At 36.2% G+C, this 22859-nt stretch overlaps 1 long non-coding RNA gene across 1 annotated transcript; it reads right to left on the bottom strand.

Moving 5' to 3' along the window:
• Positions 1 to 20998: 20998 nt before the first annotated feature.
• Positions 20999 to 21380, bottom strand: LOC145029012 (uncharacterized). The gene is made up of 3 exons (XR_013676314.1): positions 21339 to 21380; positions 21213 to 21252; positions 20999 to 21129 (listed from the first exon to the last, which is right to left on the bottom strand). It is a non-coding gene; the product is annotated as an uncharacterized LOC145029012 (long non-coding RNA).
• Positions 21381 to 22859: the final 1479 nt, after the last annotated feature.

The following is a 22859-nucleotide window of genomic DNA, read 5'->3' as shown; positions in this document are numbered from 1 at the left end:
TAGGGTTCCCTTGATATCTGCTGACCATGCTCAAAGTGAAGGCCACATCAGGGCGAGTACAAGTTATAGTATACATGATCGAGCCAACTACGGAAGCATAAGGTACTCGGCTCATCTCTCCCATCTCTGCTTTCGTACTCTGACTTTGAGTCTCACTTAATTTGGTATTGCTTTGGATTGGTAACTCCCCTTTCTTGGAATTCTCCATACTAAAATGTTTTAGTACCTTTTCAAAGTAAGTATTCTGACTAAGTTCTATTAGTCTCTTACTCCTGTTTCTCACTATCCTTATCCCAAGAATATAAGCGGCTTCTTCGAGGTCCTTCATAGTGAAACAATTCCCAAGCCAGGACTTAACTTCCTCCAGGGTTGGGATGTCGTTTCCTATGACTAATATGTCATCGACATACAAAATTAGAAAGCTAACTATACTCCCACTAGCTTTGACATATACGCAGGACTCATCCTCGATTCGCAAGAAATCAAAATCTTTGACTTTCTCATCGAAACAAAGATTCCATCTACGAGATGCGTATTTCAATCCATAAATGGACTTCTCAAGCTTACACACTCTATTAGGGTGTTTTTTAACGACAAAACCCTCTGACTGAATCATGTAAACATCCTCAGGTAACTTCCCATTCAGGAAAGCAGCTTTGACATCCATCTGCCATATTTCATAATCATGAAACGCAGATATGGCTAGCATAACCCTTAAAGATTTTATCTTCGCAACTAGTGAGAAGGTCACATCATGGTCAACTCCAGGAGTTTGAGTAAAGCCCTTTGTAACTAATCGCACCTTATAAGTGTGCACTGTCCCATCCATATCGATCTTCTTCTTGATGATCCAATTGCACCCGACCACCTTACAACCCGACACATTGTCAACCAAATTCCAAACTTGGTTGTCATACATTGACTGAATCTTGCTATCCATAGCCTCTTTCCACTTCATAGACTTGGGGCCTGCCATGGCTTCCTTGTAGCTGTTAGGTTCATCCAAATTTTCTAGTGTACTATCACTAATAAACGTATCACCCTCTATTGTAATATGGAATCTATAAAAGGTGGGTGGAACACTAACTCTATTGGAATGTCTAAGAGGTAAGGACTTGTCAATCGGTTCAACTGGAGTTTTCTCCTCCGGTTGAGCGTTAGTGTTATAGCTTCCTTCATCGCTTGATTATTTAAGCTCTTCAAGATCGATTTGCCTCCCACTGTTATCTTGGCTTATGAGTTCTCGTTATTGGAAAAACCCTCTACTCGCAATGAAGACAACATTGTCACTCGGTCTATAGAAGAGATATCCAAAGGACTTCTGCGGATAGCCGATGAAAATACACCCCTCACTACCGGGTTCGAGCTTGTTGTGAGTCTCTCGTCTTACAAAAGCCTCGCAACTTCAAACCTTGATATATGCCATTGAGGGAGCCTTCCATGTCCACATCTCATGAGGTGTTTTGGCAGCCTTCTTGGTAGGGACTAAGTTAAGGATATGGGCGGTAGTCTCTAAGGCATACCCCCGGAATGAGATAGGTAATGAAGCACGACTCATCATTGAACGTACAATGTTTAACATGGTTCGTTTACATCTCTAAGCCACACTGTTCAACTGTGGTGTCCTAAGCGGCTTCAATTGCGAAACAATTCCACATTCGTTGAGGTAGTCATGGAATTCATAACTAAGGTACTCTCCCCCTCGATCGGATCAAAGCATCTTGATTTTCCTGCCCAATTGATTCTCCACTTCTTGCATAAACTCTTTAAACTTTTCAAAGGTTTCTGACTTGTGCGTAATTAAGTATATATATATCCATACCTGCTATAATCATTGCTGAAAGTCACATAGAAATGGCTTGCATCCCTTGTGGTGGATCTAAAGGGCCCACACACATTGGTGTTTATGAGAACCAATAAACCCTCTCCCCGTTCACAAGAACTAGTGAAGGGTGACTTGGTCATCTTTCCAACTAAACAAGACTCGCATACATCATCGTACCCAATGTCGAATGACTCTAACACTCCATCTTTTTGGAGTTCGGCTATGCAATTCTCGTTGACATGTCCAGGACGACAATGCCATAAGCATGCTTTGTCCAAACTATTGGAAGTGTCGATATGCAACACATCATTTCCTATGTTGTCTATAAGCATCACAGTTTAGAAAAAATCCGATCAAATTTCGCAATAATTTCGATCGAGTTAATGCATCGAGCTTTTTCGTTTGGAAAAAAGGAAAAATGAACAGAAATTCGATCGAATTTTTGGAACTGATATAAATTCAACCATTTTCCCTCATTTTCTAACCACCACCTCTAGAAATCTCTTCATTGCTCTCTGAAATTCTTCTGAACTCGAAAATTCTCCAAAAATTCAACAAGATTCCCATAACTTCGACATATATAGTTTCTGGAAATCTATTTCAGGACTGGACAATTATAGCCCCTCTTTATCCTTAGCGTCGAGTATCCTTCATTGTGTTCTTAAGCTAATGTTTCGATTGATCTGTAATAAGATCTTTCCTCAATATGAAACCACCAAAGTTGGTTTCGCTGAGCTATATATACTTTGGTGCATGATATCCCAGGAAGCTTGCCCTCATCTCAGTTTTCTGATAGTCCATAAAGTCATCAATATCTCTTGAGCTCGAAAGAGCAAGATCGTATGTGGTGGCTTAGTCACTCTTATTTCCATGCATCTTTCAGATCACATACTTGAGGTTTCTCAGTTTATAAGGGGTGCTGATCAACAATGTTAAATGAGTATTCAAAATCCGAAGTCAATGTTTCTCTATCGTTGAACCCGACGAAGTCACATCTAGTTTCACGGGCGTGACACGTATCTACACGTGTCATATTCTGCCACTATTGCTCTTTTATATCCTTTGAGTTCCATGAACTGGTTGCCCTTAACAAATGTTTATGGTATTCCAATACCATCTTTTCTATCTTCATGCGCCACCCGCCCTTTGTCTTCCCGACATCCTGAGGCCCCTCATCATCTACTATTCATCCCGACTATCAGCAGGATGATCCTCTTCACGCCATTCATGATGATGATTTTTAGTAGCCCGACCCTATGCACACTGACTTCCAAGTGGATTTTAAGGATGCCCTCCATCCACCCCCACCCCACCACCTCATTTTGACCCTACCTCCCCTAATACTTACCAGCACTATCTCGAGATCCGCTAGGATATTACTAGGATGTACGTGGATATTTCTACCATTCGTCATGATATCACTTGCATCAACACCGATATGTGCCATATTAACACTAAATTTCTAGAATTTTCAAACTCCTTTCGGCTCGTTTCAGCAGGAGGTGCTCCGCTGACTTCCGCCTCCACCACCTCCTCCTCACTAGACATTTCCTTCTCCTTCCCAACTATTAAGCACAATCCTTTATTTTAAGCTTGGAGAGGGGATTTTATCATTTTGTATAATTTTTAATTTTTTTATTTTCTTTTGCGTTAGTTTTTTTTATAAAAAACAATAACAGCAAAAAAAATCAAAAAATTTAAAAAAATCCTAAAAGAATTCTCTTTTATGGTTCTATTTATTTTCTTAGTTTTTCTTTATAAAATATATATGAGATTAAGATACTCTTTACATTCGATAGCCCTGCGAAGATGGAAAATGAAAGTTCGAAGCTGTCGGCTCATTATTGGAAGTGTAGAATCAGATCTCATAAGTAGGGCACCCAAAAACTGTATCTGAGACCCCAACCTTAGAAAAAAAAATGTCGCACAAACATTTTATGGGCGATAATAACAACTTTGGGATGGTTTCTTTTAAATGTTTAAAAAGAACCTTTGTCGTCAACTCTGATCCAACAGAATATGGACCTATTTGTTGACGCGCATTACCCTTGCGGTACCAGACAACCCTAATATTAGATCCACAAAGTCAAGAAGAAAGGAAGGGTACAACTATCATTTGCAGTACCCAAGTCAAAATTTCAAGCACTTAATCTAGGAAATCCAAAGAAATTCAAAAGATGATTGAAGAACTCATGCTAAAGACAAAGATACAAATTCAAGTTCAATCAAATAAGAAGTCATCTTAAAGTCAAATCTGGCGAATGAAGAACTATGTGATATCATATTTTTGTGGCTCTCGAAAAAGTGAAAGCATAAGAGTTGGGCCCCTACGGGTGTGACCCATTACTTCAACGAACGTTGATTTGACATGACGGGTTCCTAAGGATGTGTGAATTCTAGTTTTTGACTATCTAGTCTTGAGGATGTGAGATTCTGGACTGTGTCATTTTTGCTCACAAGGCTAATTAACATATAAAGTTTAAATAAAATGATAACTGGACTATTGGGTTACACCGTTTTGGGTCATCCTCACTTTGAGAGTCTGTGGCACCTAATGGTACTAGGCAGTCATTCCATTGGAGCTCCCTCGTTGTAGAATCTGATTGTATAAAAAAAAAAATAAAGGAGAGGAACTTTTTTAAATTAAGGTTGCTTATTTTTCTTTTCCATTTCGCTGTTTATTTTTTTTGTTATGTTTTTGAATGCATATTTTATTCTTTGTTCATTTTATTTTTATGTTAATCTTGCTAGTGACGTGTTTCTTTTTAGTTATTAGTTTCGTCTAAGTTATTCCCTCACTCCCCTTTTCCCTCACATCCGCTTCCGATGCATATCCTTTGCAGACTCGACTACCAGTAAGGTCTAAGCTTGAGGAGGTTTGTTAGATGAATTTTATATGCATCTATTAGAATGTTTTGGTCATCATTTTCTTATAAAATGCTAACTATTTCCCTTGTTTTATTACAGATTGTGTGTTTCTCTTAATGTTGCAAAATACCCGTACTACTCAGTTTTGTTATGATTTTCAGGGTAAATTAGCAAGAATTGAAAATATGAAACATTGAGGATGCATTAGATGGAGCTTTCGAGCTAAACTGGAGCGTGGAACTAGTTGATGATGCCGAGGAATGCTTGGAAGCTGCTTTAATCGAGGAAAAATCAATGCCGGTCAGAATTCAACAAATTAGATAGAATTGTTTAGAAATTTGATCGAATTAATGTTTCGAGGATCTATCAGTTCATTTTCATTTGAAGAAAACAGAAAGCAGAAAAATTCGTTCGAGTTTCTAAAAAATTCAATCGAATTAAATCTTCGAAGTCAGAAATTTGAGAAAAATTAGAAGCTTGGAATTCGAGCAAATATTTAATCATGGCAAAAAAAAAAAAATCGATCGTGCAGAAAAACAATTCAATCAAATTTATAACTGAAAAATTTCACATCGTGTAATTAAGCCACTTAAAAATACCTACAACCAGAACATTCGACCATTCGTGATTCTAGACGATTGAGAGGTGGTTTACATAGATTTTCGAGTACCAAACACATATTTGAAGATCATGATTTGAGTTTTTTTCGTTAGTAAGATTTATCAAATATATTTCTCTTTTACTTCTTGTAATTCGTTTTTAGCCATGTCAAGCAAAAAACCTTATGTTTCGGTTTCGCAAACGAATTGACTTTTTGTGCAAGTAATCACTAGGCATGATTTTTTGAAAGGTCTAGTATGCTCAAGAGTCAAATTAAAGTAATATTGCCAAAGAACATATGATACTAACGAGTCACACTAACGACAACTTGATACAATTGATTATTTATTAGAAATTGATTTTAATAAATATTCAATAAAACTCTTATAACTGAATTGGAAATTATTTATTTCAAGGAAATAATTAATTTTCAATAGGAAGTAATATAACATGTATTATTTAGTAATGTATGAATTAATAAGTCATGTACAACATTTTGGACTAGGTAAGCTTTTTGTCATTTAGCGAAAGACGAAGTTTATATCTTATAAACTTTGAGTTTATAAAATATACACTTCATTTTCTCTTTTTCTCAATGATGGCCGAATCTTAAGAGTGTCATAAGAGGACATGGCTTTCTAATTTGTTTAATCAAAAGTACTAAGATGTATGGGAGACATGTAAGCTTTAGAGACATGCTTGCCTAAAGTGGAAGACCTAATGATTAAAGACTTCACTTTAAGACAATATAAGTATGAGACTTCCACTCTTGAATTGGTGCTCCATTCTTTCTTTCCTAAAACCGTAACCTCCTTAGTGGAGGTTACTATCTCTCTTTTCTTCATCTATTCTTGAACATTAGTTGCATTCCATGCCCTCTTTAAGTTCATATATATTATGAACTTAAAGCTTAAAGCTTTAAGAGTTTTGTACTATCATCTACATAAAGTTGAGTCATTGTTAGTGTCTCAAAGGTTCCACATTCTTCATCAACTTCCAAGCCTCCCAAGAGGACCCAAAGAACTACAAAGGTTGTTATTTCTTCACCTCTTCTTTGGATAGTGTTTTAATCTTTCTATAATTTGTAAGAAGATTATTTGCATTTCATGCACACTAGTCTAAGGTCGTACACGGGTATACAACTGTACACAGGTCTACAGCCGCACACGGGTCTACATCCGCACACCCATGAACAGTGTCGAAATGCTGATTTTCTTCAATTAGCCCTGATTTCCAGTCGATTTTGTTCAAGATTAGCTTTATTGAGGTCGATTTGATGACACCTTCTTAGAGTAACAAACAATTTTAAAAAAAATTGATGATTTGAAGATCAGATGAGAGAGAGAATTCTTTAAGCGTGTGCGGCCGTACTCAAGTTAAGAGTGATAAAGTGAATGCGGCCGAACACATAGGCTTATAGAGTATATCCATACCCAGTCCAACCTTAGTGAGTTGCAACCCAAATAGCTTAAACTCCAAGACCAAAATTTTAAAATAACACATTTTAAGGACTTAAAATAAAAGTAAAAATAATAAAAATAAAAATTTAAACTGAAAATTAAAAAAATTAAAATTAATATAAAATGAATATGAATTAATTCTAAAATCTATTTTTCAGAGCAGATAATAATTTTGTGAGATTGGGATCAAAGTTATTAGATAGTTTTTATCTATTTGTTGGTACTTCCCCCTTCATGAATAGATTTGGGCGATCACCGGTATTGTGGTCCACTTAAACACTGAAGATATTGACGAATTTTGGACGTACTACAAGTGACCAGAAATTTAGACTTTATGTTCCTAGATAAAATTCCTAAGGACCATTCAGCTGACGACCAAGGATATTGTTCTCCGTCTAAGTTGAGCAGCGAGATCTACAGACAATCTAATAATTGATTGATTTTAGATGTACTAGAACATGTTTCACGCTTTCTGAAATACTCCAATAATCAAGGACTTCAAAAATACTCCTTACTTTAGGTGAGCATACAATTATAATGGGAGAAGACAGATTAAGAGTGCATCTGCTGTACACCCAGGTCGGATCATCCGATCACGCAGATGGTGAAGCATATGACTAACTAGATTCAGAGGGATTGAGAAGTAGAATGGTGCATATGCTGTTTACCAGGATGGATTATTAGTCATGCAAAGGAGACAACATATGGCTATCAGACAGAAAGAATTTGCAAAGCAGGAGATGCAGAGAAACAGAGTTGCGTATGTTGCATTCCAGGTCGGATCTCTTCTAATCCGCAGAGGAAGCAATATATGACTAACAGTAAGAAAGAAAGAAAATAACCTTCTACAGATTAATTTATCGGAATTCCCCAGTTTCCTTGTCAATACCGAAATTAAGGACAGAGTTCGTACATCTAGGAAAAGTTAAACCACGATTCTAGATGCGGATTGCCTTAGTGTAACTAGTGGATTCTCATGTATATCTCCCTACTCAACCTACTTGCGCATCGTATTATCAAGGTAAGTGGATCTATTTAGGTCAAGATTTTGTCAAGTTACTAGATTCCTTAAGATCATCTAAACCTAGTCAAATCCAATTAAATCTTTCGTGCCTACCAGCACATCGAACACAGAGTCTAGACAATTCAACTTTGCTACTTTACACAGATTTTAATTGCCAGTTATCACACATGTTGATATTACTTCCCATTTCATTTCCTGCAAGTAAACTTCTTTTTGGAATTTTCATATTTTTCTTAACAAAAATAAAAAAGAAATGACACTATTTTTGTTTATTTCTCCCCTAAATTTCTGCATGGGTGAGAATGAAAATAAAATGTGCAAATTTAAAGTAACCTAAAACAAAATTAGTCCTCAAAACGTGTACGAAATCCCACTAGCACGTCGAGACCAACTTCTCAATATGCTATTTTAGGGAAGCCAAAAAACGTGAGCGCCTAGTGCGAGCCTGAAAAGGCCCTTTACTAAAAACATAGAAGGTAAGGCTGACTTTCGAGGTGTAGCTTTACAACCATAGGGCTTAGATAGGCCCTTAATTCATATTATATTAGTAAGATAGGTTGCTTGAGCGCATTTTTACCCTTTCTATTAGTAAGGTCGTCGTATCGATCAAGGCTAAACTTGAGTTTGATTGCAGGGCGCGCGTTAGCGCTTTACTAATAAGATAGAAGGAAAGCTTTGTTAAATGGTTTTGTAAACAGATCCACCACATTATTAGCAGTGGGAACCTGTTCTAACCAAATGAGCGAGCGCTCATAACAATCTCTGATGAAATGCATTTTGATATCAATGTGCTTGGTTTTCAAATGTTGGACTGGACTTTTAGTTATCTGAATTGCAGCCTGATTATCACGGAAGATAGAGGTTTCTAGATAATTCAAACCGTAATCCAACAACTGATTTTGCATCCAGATAACTTGAGAGCAATAGGCAGAAGCAGTGACATATTTCGCTTCTGTTGTTGACGTTGAGACTATGTGTTGTTTCTTGCACTGCCATGACACCAGTCGGTCACCGAGAAATTAACAACCACCAGCGCTTGATTTCGTGTCAAGCTCACAGCCTCCAAAATTACTATCAACAAAAGCATATAAATCAAATTCATAAGATATTAAAGACCTAATATTGGGCTGCCTTTGAGATATTGAAATTTTTTTTTGACAACAATAATATGTGAAAGTTTAGGATTAGCCTGATATCATGCGCATTGACAAACTACAAACATATTATTTGGCCGGCTTGCAGTTAGATACATCAACGATCCAATCATCGATCTCTAGGCAGACTAATCTATGGATTCACCATTAATATCTGGAGTCAACAGGGGTCTCTCGGCCATTGGTGTTAGTGCAGGTTTTGTGTCTCGAAACTCAAACTTCTCCAGCATATCTTGAACATACTTGGATCGATGTAATAGGATACTGGTTGAATTTTGTTGGACCTGAAGACCCAAAAACATGGTCATTTCTCCCAATGAACTCATCTCAAACCTCTTCTTCATGACGACTTCAAACTCCTTGCATAGCTGAGGATTTGTCGACCCGAAAATAGTGTCATCAACGTAGATATGAACCAGAATTTTATCGGCACCAACATGCTTGATGAAAAGAGTTTGATCAATTGTGCCCCGTAAATAGTCATGCTCGAGCAAGTGCTTCGTAAGAGTGGCATGCCATACTTGAGGAGCTTGATGTGGTCAATACAAAGCCCTGTCGAAGTTGTATACGTGATTAGGAAATTTTGAGTTAACAAACCCAGGAGGTTGATCAACATATATTTCTTCCTTCACCGCGTAATACAAGAAGGAAGTCTTGAAATCCATCTGGTAAACCGTGAAGTTCATGTAGGAGGCATACGCTAGGATAATATGAATAGCCTCCAAGCGTGCCACCAGAGCTTAAACTTCCGTGTAGTCTAGACCCTCGATTTGGCGAAATCCACGAACAACTAATCGAGTTTTATTTTGTATAATGACACCTGAATCATCTTGCTTGTTATGATAAACCCAACGCGTGTCAAGAGACTTTTTGCCCTTAGGTAAGTCAACCAACATCCAAACCCTAAGTTTTGCAAATTGATTTAATTCTTCTTGCATAGCGTCCACCCAACTAGGATCATTCAAAGCCATTTCAACATTCTTTGGCTCTATTTGAGAAATAAAGCAAGAGTGGAGGCATTTATTGACATCTCCATTTTGACTCCTCGTTCGAACACCATCGCCCAACTAGCCAATGATGTTTTCGATCAGGTGATCATGTTGAATTATAGAAGGTAGCTCCTGGCTAATATCATTGAGCGTGGCAAGAAGGTTGTAAATATTGAGAAATCCATCATCTACTGAATGAACTTGTTCATAAGATCCTGATTCGTCTGAAGGGTTTTCCACGAACTCATTAGCAATCGGTTTAGGAAAAAGAAGTTCCATAAAAGTTTGAGTAGTAGTGGAAGCATCACTAGACATAAACTCTCTTTCATCAGGAGTAAGAGGAATGACATCAGCATCTAGATTATTTTGTTGACTTGGAGATTCTGGAAAAGTAATTGGAATAGATGCATCCACTGTAGGAGTCGTAGAGGACATCATAGGTGGTCTGTAAACAACTTCTTCGCCTTCATGTTCAATCACAGTCTTCGAACTAGAAGTAGAACCAGATAAATCATTTGAAAACACATTAAAGGATTTGAATAAAGATGTGTAATCAAATAGCCAATTTGGACCCACTCTAGTATCCATCTCATTCTCCTCCAACCAGCGCACATCAAAGGATTCTACGATTTGTTTTTTCTTCTTATTGTAGACCCTATACGTTGTGCGTGCATTTTGGGTTGGATTCTAGGTGAAGAAGGGTGCAAGGACAACCAAAAATGCAAAACTGATTGACAAAAGGCTTGTAACCATATAGAATTTCGTATGGTGTCTTCATGTGGGCTTTGTTGATCACAACACGATTTTGAACATAACAAGCTGTGTTGATCGCCTCAGCCCAAAAGAAAAAAGGTAGCTTTGAGTCACACAACATTGTTCTTGCAACGTTCGATTCCTCCGCTCAACAACACCATTTTGTTGTGGTGTGCGAATTCATATTGACGGCTGATCCCTTTTTCTGAACAAAAATGATCGAGAACAACATTCTTGAATTCTGTTCCGTTGTCAGTTCTGAGTGCCATCACCCGATGATTGGTTTGGTTCTCTATCATCACAATGAACTTCTTAATCAGATCAACGACCCCAACTTTGTTGGACAAGAAGAATACCCATGTAAAATGTGAGAAATCATTGATCACAACTAGACAATATGAATTTCAGTTGATGCTAAGGACATTGACCAGACCAAATAACTCCATATGCAACAATTGGAGCACTTGGTTGATTGAATTGACCTTTTTTGACAGGTGTGTTTTTCTGTGATGCTTTCCTTGGGCATAAGATACACACTTTTTAAATGTGACAAAGTCTCTGATAGAAGTCCACGCACCATATCATTTTCGCAAGACGATTCAAGGTCTTTGCATTAGCATGACCTAGTCTTCGATGCCACAACATAACATTTAGTTCGGAGACTTTTGAGAAGAGGCAAGTGACTTGTTTTGGAATATTGTTGTTCATGTCAATGATGTATGCATTTCCATTTCGCTTTGATTTTACAAGAATCCAGTCATCCGAGATAACAATGCCTGGCTTCAGAATTAGACACTCCTTATTGGTGAAATGAGTCGAATATCCTTTGTCATAAATTTACAAGACACTCAACAAGCTATGCTTTAAATCGAGAGAGTAGTTGACATTTTCGAAACTCAGCACTCCATTTGAAACCGTTCCTCTTTGAGTCATATTTCCGCCTTCACCTCCCGCAAAGGAAACATACCCCCATTAAAGGTTGGAATGTCATTCTGCTGGGAGATGTCTCCTGTCATGTGTCGGGAATAGCCACTGTCGATATACGAAGGTCTGGCAACATTTTCCGCAATTGTCCCTCAACATTCACAGATTTATCAGGATTATTTAGATTTGGGGACCCAGGTCATTACAAACCTGGGTTGACCCTCAACATTCACAGATTTATCAGTTTTACTTTTTAATTTTGAATCATTATTTGAAGAAGAAGAACCCTTTTTAAAAATATTTTTCCTTTTCTTTGACCGTTTAGATTTTTGGCTATAGTTAATCGAAAATCTAGACATTTCTTTGGTGAAATTGACCTTGGCTCAGCCGCAATCGATTTCGGCAAAGTACCTATGGCTGGTTTAGAGAAAACCTGTTTGTTCGGTTGAATATCGACCCTTTTCTAATTATTAGAAATTTTTCGATCATTTTCACGAAAACGAGATCTCGAGTACTTTCGCATTAGAGACCTTCCTCGAGACTCGCTTTCTTTCCTCGGTGTTGAGAAATGTACAAATGGTCTGTTGGAACAATTTCGAGCAATGTGGCCGACAGTATCACAATTGAAACAAATTTGCTTATTATATTTATACCTGATATTGCCAATTTTAGATTTCACGCTCTTATGAACCTTTCTAACCTTCCCACATGTGCAGTTGCAGGAGTTAGAGTGTGTGACAGATGTAGAGGATGTGGATGTGTTACCATCAGATTAAGTGAGCTTTAAGAAAACAACATCACAATCATCAAATACATTTGAGCTTGACATCACATCATTACAAGATAAATTATCATTCTTAACATCAACAACAGACTCATCAACATTTAAAATAGAAACACCAAATTTAGTCACCAAATTATTATTACACTCAATCTTCCCATCATCATGCGTTCGCTGGCTTACTGACACATCTGCATTGGAGGTAGAAATGTTAGTATCGAAAGTGCTAGCACTAGGGTTTGTGACCTGTTCAGTAGCTGATTTACCATTTACCTTGAACAGTTCTCGGTCTATCTCCTCATGAGTCATAGGTCGAGCAGTGTAATTTTAATTAAATGGTGGAGGGACACTCTCATATCCTATGCCTACTTGCTTTTGGTCCTTCCATTTCATTTGGTGTTCAATCATTATTGCCACTTTCTCACTTGGCACATTGAATTTTTTTAAGTGAAAATCAGCACTTTCAAAACGTATTTTCAATGTGTTAAGTTCCTCTGTGCAATAGCAAGTTGTATCTTTATGTAATTTTAATTTTCACATTTTTTGCTATAATCTTCCTGCAACTTCCTAAAATCGCTAGTCTTAGCCTCCAAATTTTATTTTAGTGGTCTCTGATTTTTCTTTATTTCATATTTTAAGTCCCCATTCTCTCTTTTTAGTAACTCGATTTGATCATGCAAAAATTTAACAGTTTTATCACATGATTGAGAACAAGGGTTTTCACTGACCTCTGGCATTGCACGTTATGGCATTGCTTGAACCATGAATGGAAATTGTAACTCCATCATTTCAGCCTTTGGATCTGTTTCAGCTTCTTCTTCAGCAACATCATTAATCTGGGAAAAATGCGCATTTTCAGGTCCTGAAATATTCAGATCCTGAATCTGATCCTCCCAGTCAAATGATTGAGCAACCACCGCAATATTTGCGGTCTGGTTGTTGATGGTGGCTCCCTTGCTGTTATTTACCGGCACCATTGTTCTTTCATTGTTCTATCTCCTATCAGGCTTAGGACATTCTCTAGCAAAATGACATGGTTCATGGAAATTAAAGCACTAGAGTTTTCCTTTGTTGCACCCAACCTTCCTTTCTGCATTCATCCCCTAGTTATTTTTGTCTATTCTTTTGGAGAACTGTTTAGCTTTGAACATTGCCATGGCAATTTTCCATGTTATGTCCATTTCTTCAACAACTTCTGGATTGATTTGGTCCAAATCAGAAAATGACAGTTGAGGGGGCAGTTCACCAGCTACAAAAGCATTATAGCAATTAACAAGAGCAGCTTCAAGAGCCAAATTTTCTTCATTCTCTTTGGGAATTGGGGTTGGGGAAGGAACTTGAGTAGGAACTGGAGCAAATGTATTTGAAGAAGAAGCAATTTGCGGATAAAAGGAAGGGGGCTGAACATTTTGCATTAATGGTGTGGCATATGATGATGATTGAGGAGCAGTAAGTGGTTGACTTTCAGGATTGGTAAAGGATGAAAAAGCATTGTTTGATTGAATTCCGAGATTAGCATTAGAATACGAGTTAATGTGGTTGATATTTTTTTGTTTATCATCCAAATCACATGCTTTAATGATTGACATTGTCTCAGCTAAAGTCAAACGATTAAGATATTTGGTTTTATTGATGACAACAACATTCATATCCCATGTCTTCGGGAGATAGTTAAGCAACTTCTTGTTGATTTCTGATCTTGGTACTCAAATCCCAGTTGAACTCATTTCAGTGGTAAGTGTGATAAAACACTACAATTGAACTTCCAAAGTCTCTACAAGAATATGATTAAACATATTGAATTTCTATCATAGCATGTCTTGATGACTTGGTTTCATATCTTCGTTTCCTTCATATACTTTAATTAAAGCTTCCCACAAAGCCTTTGCTAATGTGTACTCTCTAAAACCTTGTGCAATCTCTGGGGATAAGGCCATTGTGAATGTAGCCAATGCGTTTTCTTGCTGTTCAACATTTTCAAAATATTCATCAGTGTAATTATCAAAATCTTTATCAATGACAACTCCATTTTCGAGTGTTGTTATGATCTGAACCAATCCTTTTGAAATACTTCTCCAAATCTTGAAGTCTTTCATTTTAATGTATTTTTTCCATTCGATACTTCCATTTAGGAAATCCTTCCGTGGACAATAACCAAGGAATTCAAGTGGTGGTTCCGATGATTGTATCCAATTCTTGATGAGTTGATGAGATTTGTGAATCCATTTTTTTTGCTTTGATTTTTTAAGTTTTTGTTTCTTTTATTTGATTAAAATAACAGACTAAGAAGAAAAATACTAAGGTTTAAAAAGCTCAAAAAACAACTGAAGGAGTTCACGGCCGCACAAAGGATTACAACCATATAAGGAGATCACGGTCGTACAAGGGGACTACAGCCGTACACAGAGATTGCTGCTGTACAAAGAGAATACAGTCGTACACAACAACCATACACAACCAATAATCTTGAATGTTTATGGTCGTACACTCGATAATGGCTGTACAAACTTAAAAAATGTTCAACCGTACACACATAAATCAGTAGTTCTCCAAGCAGATTCTGATTCAAAAGCCTTGTATTGTCGATCAAAAGCAGATATCCAACAAGTAAACATGAATTAACCATGAATTTGATGAAGTTCTTAAAGTCGTACACACCACGAATCAAGTTTGACACTGAAATGGCTCTGATACCAATCATAAGGGCTCAAATCCAGGAACCAACCAGTGATCAAACAATTAGAAACAGGAATATTGTGAGAGAAATCAATTAACTCAAGCAATGCACACGATTTGATAAGTTGGGCCGCAAACCGTCTAGTACACCTTGATTACACTCACATACGTCAACCGTAGAATGAAACTGACAAACTCTATATATAGTGAAGTTTGACCGTATACGGATTTATGGTCGTAAACCCATGTACGGCTGTACACACATTCTGGACCGTACAAACAACTCAGATCGTACATACAACCCTGACCATACACACAAAACATGACCATTAATCCACTAAGACCTATACAGATGATTGCCTAGCCCAAACCACAAATACAAGACCTTTCAGAGTTTGAATAGAACGCTCGAGATCCTCATTGGTTGAATACAGCTCCTTAAGCCTGTCCCATATCTCCTTTGCAGTAGTGCACGAACTTACAAGCCGAAAGGTATCAGATTGTAAAGCAAATCTGATAATCATTATAGCTTTTATGTTGCTAGTCAGATTGTCCTTCTCATCTTGAGGGACGTCCTTCACATCCATCAAGAGTTGATTGTACTATTTCTGTGTCTTAATGGTTCTGTTGGTTCTAGAGTGAACGAATGGACCCAATGTTATAGCCTTCCAGATCAAATACCCATTGTCTTCTGAGCCAAGAACATAATCTTCAAAGTGAAGAGCCCAGACTTCATACTCGTGAGTATACAAGATCGGAATCCTTGTGGTAGATTCAATGCTGTTGGAGATGTTGATTGGATTTATTTGTGAATCGTTGTCTGCCATGATGACTTTACTTGTTTACATATCAAGAATCAGACTTATAAAGTGGTAATAGGGTAATGTCGAGATCTAGGAACTACGTCAATAAAGAGATGACTGCTCCAATAGATTTGATAAAAGCAGAAACCCTAACGATATTATTCTAACAGAAGAGATGCATCTGAATTACTCAGCCTCCTACTATAATACCAATTGAAGAAACAAAAATAACTTTGAGATCAATTAGGTTCTTAACGAGCAAACCATGAATGTAAATTAAATGAGAACACAAGATGATTCAAGATGTATGTCGAATTATTAATAATTCACAACCTCAGAAGAGCTCTATGAAGAACTGTTACTGTAGAGGTTGCACTAGGGTTAGAATACGATAAAAGAAATAATTATCAAAAACATAATCAATATGATGCATGCATGAACCATTTATACTCTAACCCTAATAAACAAAACATGGCTGGATAGGCCCAGTACCGTGACTATAATTGACCGCACCAGAGGCCTAATGACGCAACATCTTAAACCCAATACTTTTTTAAATGTATATGTTCCTTCTATAAATGTTTATTTATAGTGTTACTTCTTGTAGTTGTATACGTATTATAGTTTATTAGTATGTTTACTGTATAAGTGACTTGTTGAAAGGACTCAACCGTTAAACATAAACAATCATGTTAAGTAAGACCTTGAGAAAAAGGCTAAATGTTCATATAAGTATTTAGTATGTATAATCATAAGTTAATCGACAGGCGGACTAGCGAATACTACCCTAAGCCCACAACCAAAGAAGGAACCTAATTCAATGTCATTATCACTAGTCCTAAGTCCATTAAAGTATATTTATACATAATATCTATACGATCATGATTTTGAAAGTAAAAGAGTTTATAAGTAGTTTGAAAAAGGGTTTTGATATTAAGTTTAACAGTGTTTGAAAACAGTAAAAGACCTTTTTGTTTGTAAGTAATCAAATGTATGAACAACACAATTCTATTATGTTTCAACTTGTATCCTCACCCTAAAAATCATTTAAGGCATGCAAAAGGTTGATTGTAGGGGTATGAACTCACCTTGTAGTGAGTTATTCAAATGAAAGATCAATATAGGATGCTAAGTATGCCAAGTGAGGTCTCAAGCGTAAACGGATCCTATTAAACATATAATATCACATATCTGTATACAATTAGTGTATATAGCAACTAACATGTCAAGGAAGCAGCCTTAGGAACTAGGAAACACTTTCTATGAAGTGTTGGAACCATGAATGATTGATTGAAGGGAGTTCTCGGCCAAACAAGGAGTCTTCACGGCCTTGGGAGGGTTCACGGCCATACAACACATGATGCGTTTGTGAACAATCTTACATCTAAGAAGGGTTCACGGTCTTACAAGGGTTCACGGCCCAAGATCTTATTAAGGGTTCACGGTCGTGAACTCTTGAAGATCTTGAAGATGGTGATGAAAAGCGATGAATCAAGGCTAGAACAAAGGGGTTTCTAAGCATGAACAAGTAAAGGGATGAAATACTTATGTTTTGTGGCCTTTAGGGGTGATCACGGTTGAAGATAGTTGAGAGTGAATGGGGATGTTCATGGCTGGATCTTGAAGAAGTGAGGAGAAAATAAGTGAATCCCATATATATATATATATATATATATATATATATATATATATATATATATATATATATATATATATATATATATATATATATATATATATATATATGGTAAAGTGAATATACCTAACAACCTTATATAAGCTTAGGTACCTAACCACAATACTACATTGTTTTGCATTATATTTCCATTATAATCATCTAAGGTTCTTAAACTTCAACCCTTAACTTGATTTACTTCCACTACTAGAAAAACAGCCTTTTACGATGCTCATTGCGCGTCGTAAAACGCTCAGACGACGCGCAAATGCGCGTCAAGGAAGGCCATGTCATAAAGAGAGACGACGCGCATTTACGACGTGCGGTTATGACACACAATGTGTATCAAGGAAGGCCCTATCATAAAGGAAGATGACACGCATTTGCGTGTCGTAACCTTACGACGCGCGTGTTTATGATACATAATGCGTATCAAGGAAGCCCGTGTCAAGAAAGGCCATGTCATAAATGAACATGACACACATTTTTGCGTTTCGTAATTTGAATTTTTTTAAAAAAAAAATAATTATAGATTTACTGATTTTCAAATTAAATTTGTATTTTATGTCTCATAATAGAGAATAAAATATCATATACAAAAAATACAATACATTGCACAAAAGTTAATGTAATACAAATAATCATTCCAATAGTAGACAAATGTAACATTTCAACATTTTTTATATAATTAACTAAATTATTAGCCAAATTTCCTAAAATACCAACATACTTTTCTATGAAGAGCATTAACACTATTTTTTTCCATCAAAAACTTCAAAACCTGCATAATTAAATTAATGTGTAATCGGCTACAAAAATTTGTGTGAGCATATGGATAATTCTCTATAAACACCACATAGAGGTATATAAGTGAAGTCAGAAGTCAGAACTGTAAGTAAGGCTAAAGATGCAGCAACTCACATTGAAAAGGTAATTTTACCTCCTCATCTCTTTCACCCATCAACTACAGTACATTAGAGTGCCTTCGTCTTAATGCTTCTAGTTCTGCTTTTAGGCCAGACAACATACACTTTTGACCATAATTTTTCACACTGCACCAAAAAAAACATATGAGATCAAAGGGTAATATAGACATTTATCATCCAAAATGTATAACATAATGAAAAGAAAGGAAACTCTACCTCCTTTGTCAAATTAACCAATGCCTTAACAAAAGAGTCGTGAATTGATTCCATGGATGCCTGATTGCTACAAATTAATACAAAAACCCTTGATTTCATTGTTGTCCTTGTTTTTCACCAATCTTACGTGTATAATGATGGAGATATAAATTAACATATTTTTCATCAGTTGATATAGCACATGCCTAACAAAGATTCACCAAATAACACCCAAAATGTATTAGCATTTCTGTTAAAAGAATGTTAAAAGTTTTAGTAATCAGTTAATCATCACATCACCTTCTTCTTTACCCTTATGTATTGATGAAGCCATCCAGACACATCTATCAGTAATTTTTTCTTGTAGATCTTATATATTTCTCATGTTTTGACTTACATTGACTTCAGTTCCTGAGAAGGCAACATCATATATCATAATATCAGTGAATATTATTATTCCCTCAAAGAGAAAAAGTAACACTTTGCTTCTACAAGATTTACACGTATTAGAATGGCATCATTTCACTAAGTGGCTTTGTTGGAGGCATATGCATGAAAAGAAAATTTGTAAAAAACTCTAATGAAACTCATTACCCAAGACTCTTGAATAGGATCAAAATCAGCAGTATGAAAAACGAAAAATTATTTTGATCAACCGGAAACCAACCAAGAAGATTTGGTGCAAAGATTTCATTTAATGAGATGAGAAAATTTATTAAATGAAAAGAATATCATATTGAAGGGTATCCCGAACTTGCTCGTTATAAATCTCAATTATTTGAACAAGGATATCATATTGAAGGGTATCCTTCCTTTGTTCAACAATAAAAAACAGATACATTATAAATATTTTGCATGAGATACAATCTTGTATAATTTATAGAAATGAGAAAGCTAGTTACCTGATAAGATAGTTCTCTGCAACAAATCTCACCCAAGATACAAAGAGTAAGACATGGGTGAAAATTAACATTTTCAGATTGTTGGAGGGTTACAAATGAAAATATGACATGATAAGCTAGTTCTCTGGTGTGGCAAAGGACAAGTGCAGCAACTTGACCTGCTATAGCTGTGTCTCCACATATTGTTCCACATAAGCACCAATTTTATCTCCTAGTGTGTTTGATAATAGATGGAGCATCCAGAATGATGGAATTTTATCCTGAACCTCTACCACCTCTTGAATCTGTCAACAGAAACAAAACTTTTCAGACTCAATCAAAAAATCACCAATAATCAATCTTCAACATCATATCCAAATATTCACTTCATACCACTTTCAAGTAAAAAAGATAAGATAGTAGTGCAAAAAGAACCTAGCATTTAGGGTTTAGGGTTTGGGGCATGAAAGTAGAAAATAATGTAAATTGCACCCTTAAAATCTTAATCCCATTAATTTAGGTTAAATTGGTGCCAATTACTAACCTGGATCTTTAGAAATAAATCTCAAGACACGGTTAATGAAATTGCCTAAATTATTCAGCAACTCAGTGTTGAGTTTTGATTGAAGATCTGTCCATGTGAATAATATGTCTGATACCTACACAAGTAAACCCAATAATCAATGAAAGAGAAGGAAACAAGAAAAAAAGTGAGAGATCACATTTTTAATTTATATACTGAATAAAAGTTACACCTTTGGTCTATTAGTTAGAAAATAGTATCTCCACACTTCTACTGGAATATTTGTATCCTGTGCATCATTACCAAAGACTCCTACACCCTTGATCTTTGAAAACTTACCTTTAAAAGAAATGGGGTTTGTTTATCATGAAAACAATAGAATTTGGGGTAGAATAGAGGCATAGAACAAACCTCCTTCACAGTTTAGATTCGATCTAAAAGAGACTGGTTTGTTTTTGGACCAGTTTAATTTTGGACCTGTTTAGGATCGGTTTTGGACTGCCATGTGTAACATTTTGAAGGACAGAGCAGGACTTCTGTCCAGACTGAACAATCCAAGACTGGTCCAGGACCAATTTAGTTCATATACATATTTTTAGGATCAATTTGGACTAATTCTTTTGCCCACCTATACCTCATACTACCTGAACAGTTTTCCCCAAGCACATTTCATCTGCTAGAAGTTCTTTGACACTACAACATTTAACCGATGATGAGTTTGAAAAAATAAAACAACTGATTAAAGCCAAGAGCAATAACATACAAGGAAATAAAAAAGTTAATGAAGTATTTATGAAACATCAAATAGTACTTTTCATTGCTCTCCATGTAATGTTGTAGAAGCCAAAATATTTATTAATAAGATATTAAAAGTCAAACAAAGGTTATAAGAGTGTAAAGTAACAAAAGATAGAACATACCTTGGCCTAATCTGTTTCATCTTCATTCTCAATAGTAAATTCACTATTATCATTTAGACCATTATCTGCTTCAAAGGCTCTGCTGATCCAAACTTCTGGAGATACTTCTCGGTCTCTTTCAATAGTTGCTTCAATCGATCCGACTTTGCATCCTATAAAATCAATTTTAATTTTAATTTTAGTTTTATTTGAATTCATATCTTTGTTGAGTTGTAATAATAAGATCAGAGCTCACCTTAAAATATTACACCATTGACAGCTTCTGTTTCACCTTTCTGCTTGTTTTTTTCATAGAGATTCACTCATTAACATAATACATGCATAAATGTATGTATGTATGTGTGTGTTAAAAGAATTATACCTGTGTTTCAGCAGAAATTGTTGCTTTTCGACAACCTATAACGAGTTTTTCTCCTGGATCCAATCGACCAAATATAACTGCAGAAAGATAGAAAAGCTAATAAAATTATATATAGAAGATGAGAAATGAGTATAAGAATATAAGGATACTCCCCAGGGACAAGGGTATAAATGGAAACAGCATGACTGCAAGCCAAAATCAAAAGATCCTGAAATCAAATAGAGAAGTAAATATACAATATACATTTTCTAGGGACAAGGGTAGAAATGGAAACAACAGTACCTGTAATACGCGACACTGAAAAGTCTTTGGCGCATGTGGAAGTGAACTCAAAAGAACCAACAGAAGTTATGAGTGCTCAAAGCGATGTTGTGACTTATAGAAGTTTAGTCCCTCATCTATTGTGGATGCATTTAACTGGTACAAAAAGATACTATTTTTTAGTTTGTTAAAAGGGGAAAAAAATTCATATATACAATACTGAATATGAAGTCATACCGAGGCGCCGAATAAATCCAGGTAGGCATTGTTAGTCATAAGCCGGTTAGGTGCTGCCTGAAAAGCCCTTTGCAAAGCATAACGTAGAAGTGAAACTCTATCTTCAAACATAGAGGTTTAGGCGCTGCCTGAAATGCCCTTGCAACCTAAAATTAGAGTACATTACAAAAATGGTCTATGTGCTTTCTGATGTTTATCATATTTGGTCCAAAGTTGGTGCATTTTTCAGTTATGGTCCTAATTTCAAGGTTTCATTTCAATTTTAGTATTTATTTCAAGGTTCCAAGGACTAAAACTGTAAAAGAATTCAATTTTTGACTAAACATGGTTAACACAGGAACCATTTTGTAAGTTCCTGCCACTTCCTTGATCAAATAAGCATTAATATGTATCAACTGAAAACATAAACACACCTAATCAACCATCGATGAATTAACTTACATATATACACATAAATATATGTTCATACCTGGTTTGGAGTGAAGAAGGCCATGGCTAGGGGAATTATCCTAGGGGGAGGAATGCTCAATTCCATTCCTTCACACACAATCACATTTAGAGCTTCACGCCCATTAAATTACCTCTCGATATTCAACTTGTCCTTATCTTGATGATCTAAAGTAGCATCAAACATATCGAACATTGAAGAGAAATGAAAAAGAACCTCCTTGTAACGAGTCACAAAAAACAGAGAACTATAAGAGCATGAGGTGAGATTTGAGGAGGTGAAGTGTGAAGAAAGCTATGGGGGCTAGGTTTCCTTTACGATTCTAGGGTTTGATGAATTGTGTTAATCGAACAATATAGCCTAGGCGACAACTGCTTACTCTTTCATGGGACCTTAAACACCGAGCATACACCGGCGTTCAACGCTCTCAGGATTACGACCTAGCAATCTGATTGCAGACGCAGTGTTCTCCTGACCTTCTATGGATCGAGAAATGAAGGAGAAGAAAATGTAGAGAGAGAAAAAAGTCTGAGAACCATTTGAAGAAGTTAACAAATTCAGATGAGAAATTAGGG

This window comes from Lactuca saligna, chromosome 2 (assembly GCF_052625555.1).
Source record: "Lactuca saligna cultivar CGN05327 chromosome 2, ASM5262555v1, whole genome shotgun sequence".
NCBI classification, from domain to species: domain Eukaryota; kingdom Viridiplantae; phylum Streptophyta; class Magnoliopsida; order Asterales; family Asteraceae; genus Lactuca; species Lactuca saligna.
Note: the sequence above shows the minus strand (reverse complement) of the source record. Positions and strands in the feature narration are given on the sequence as shown.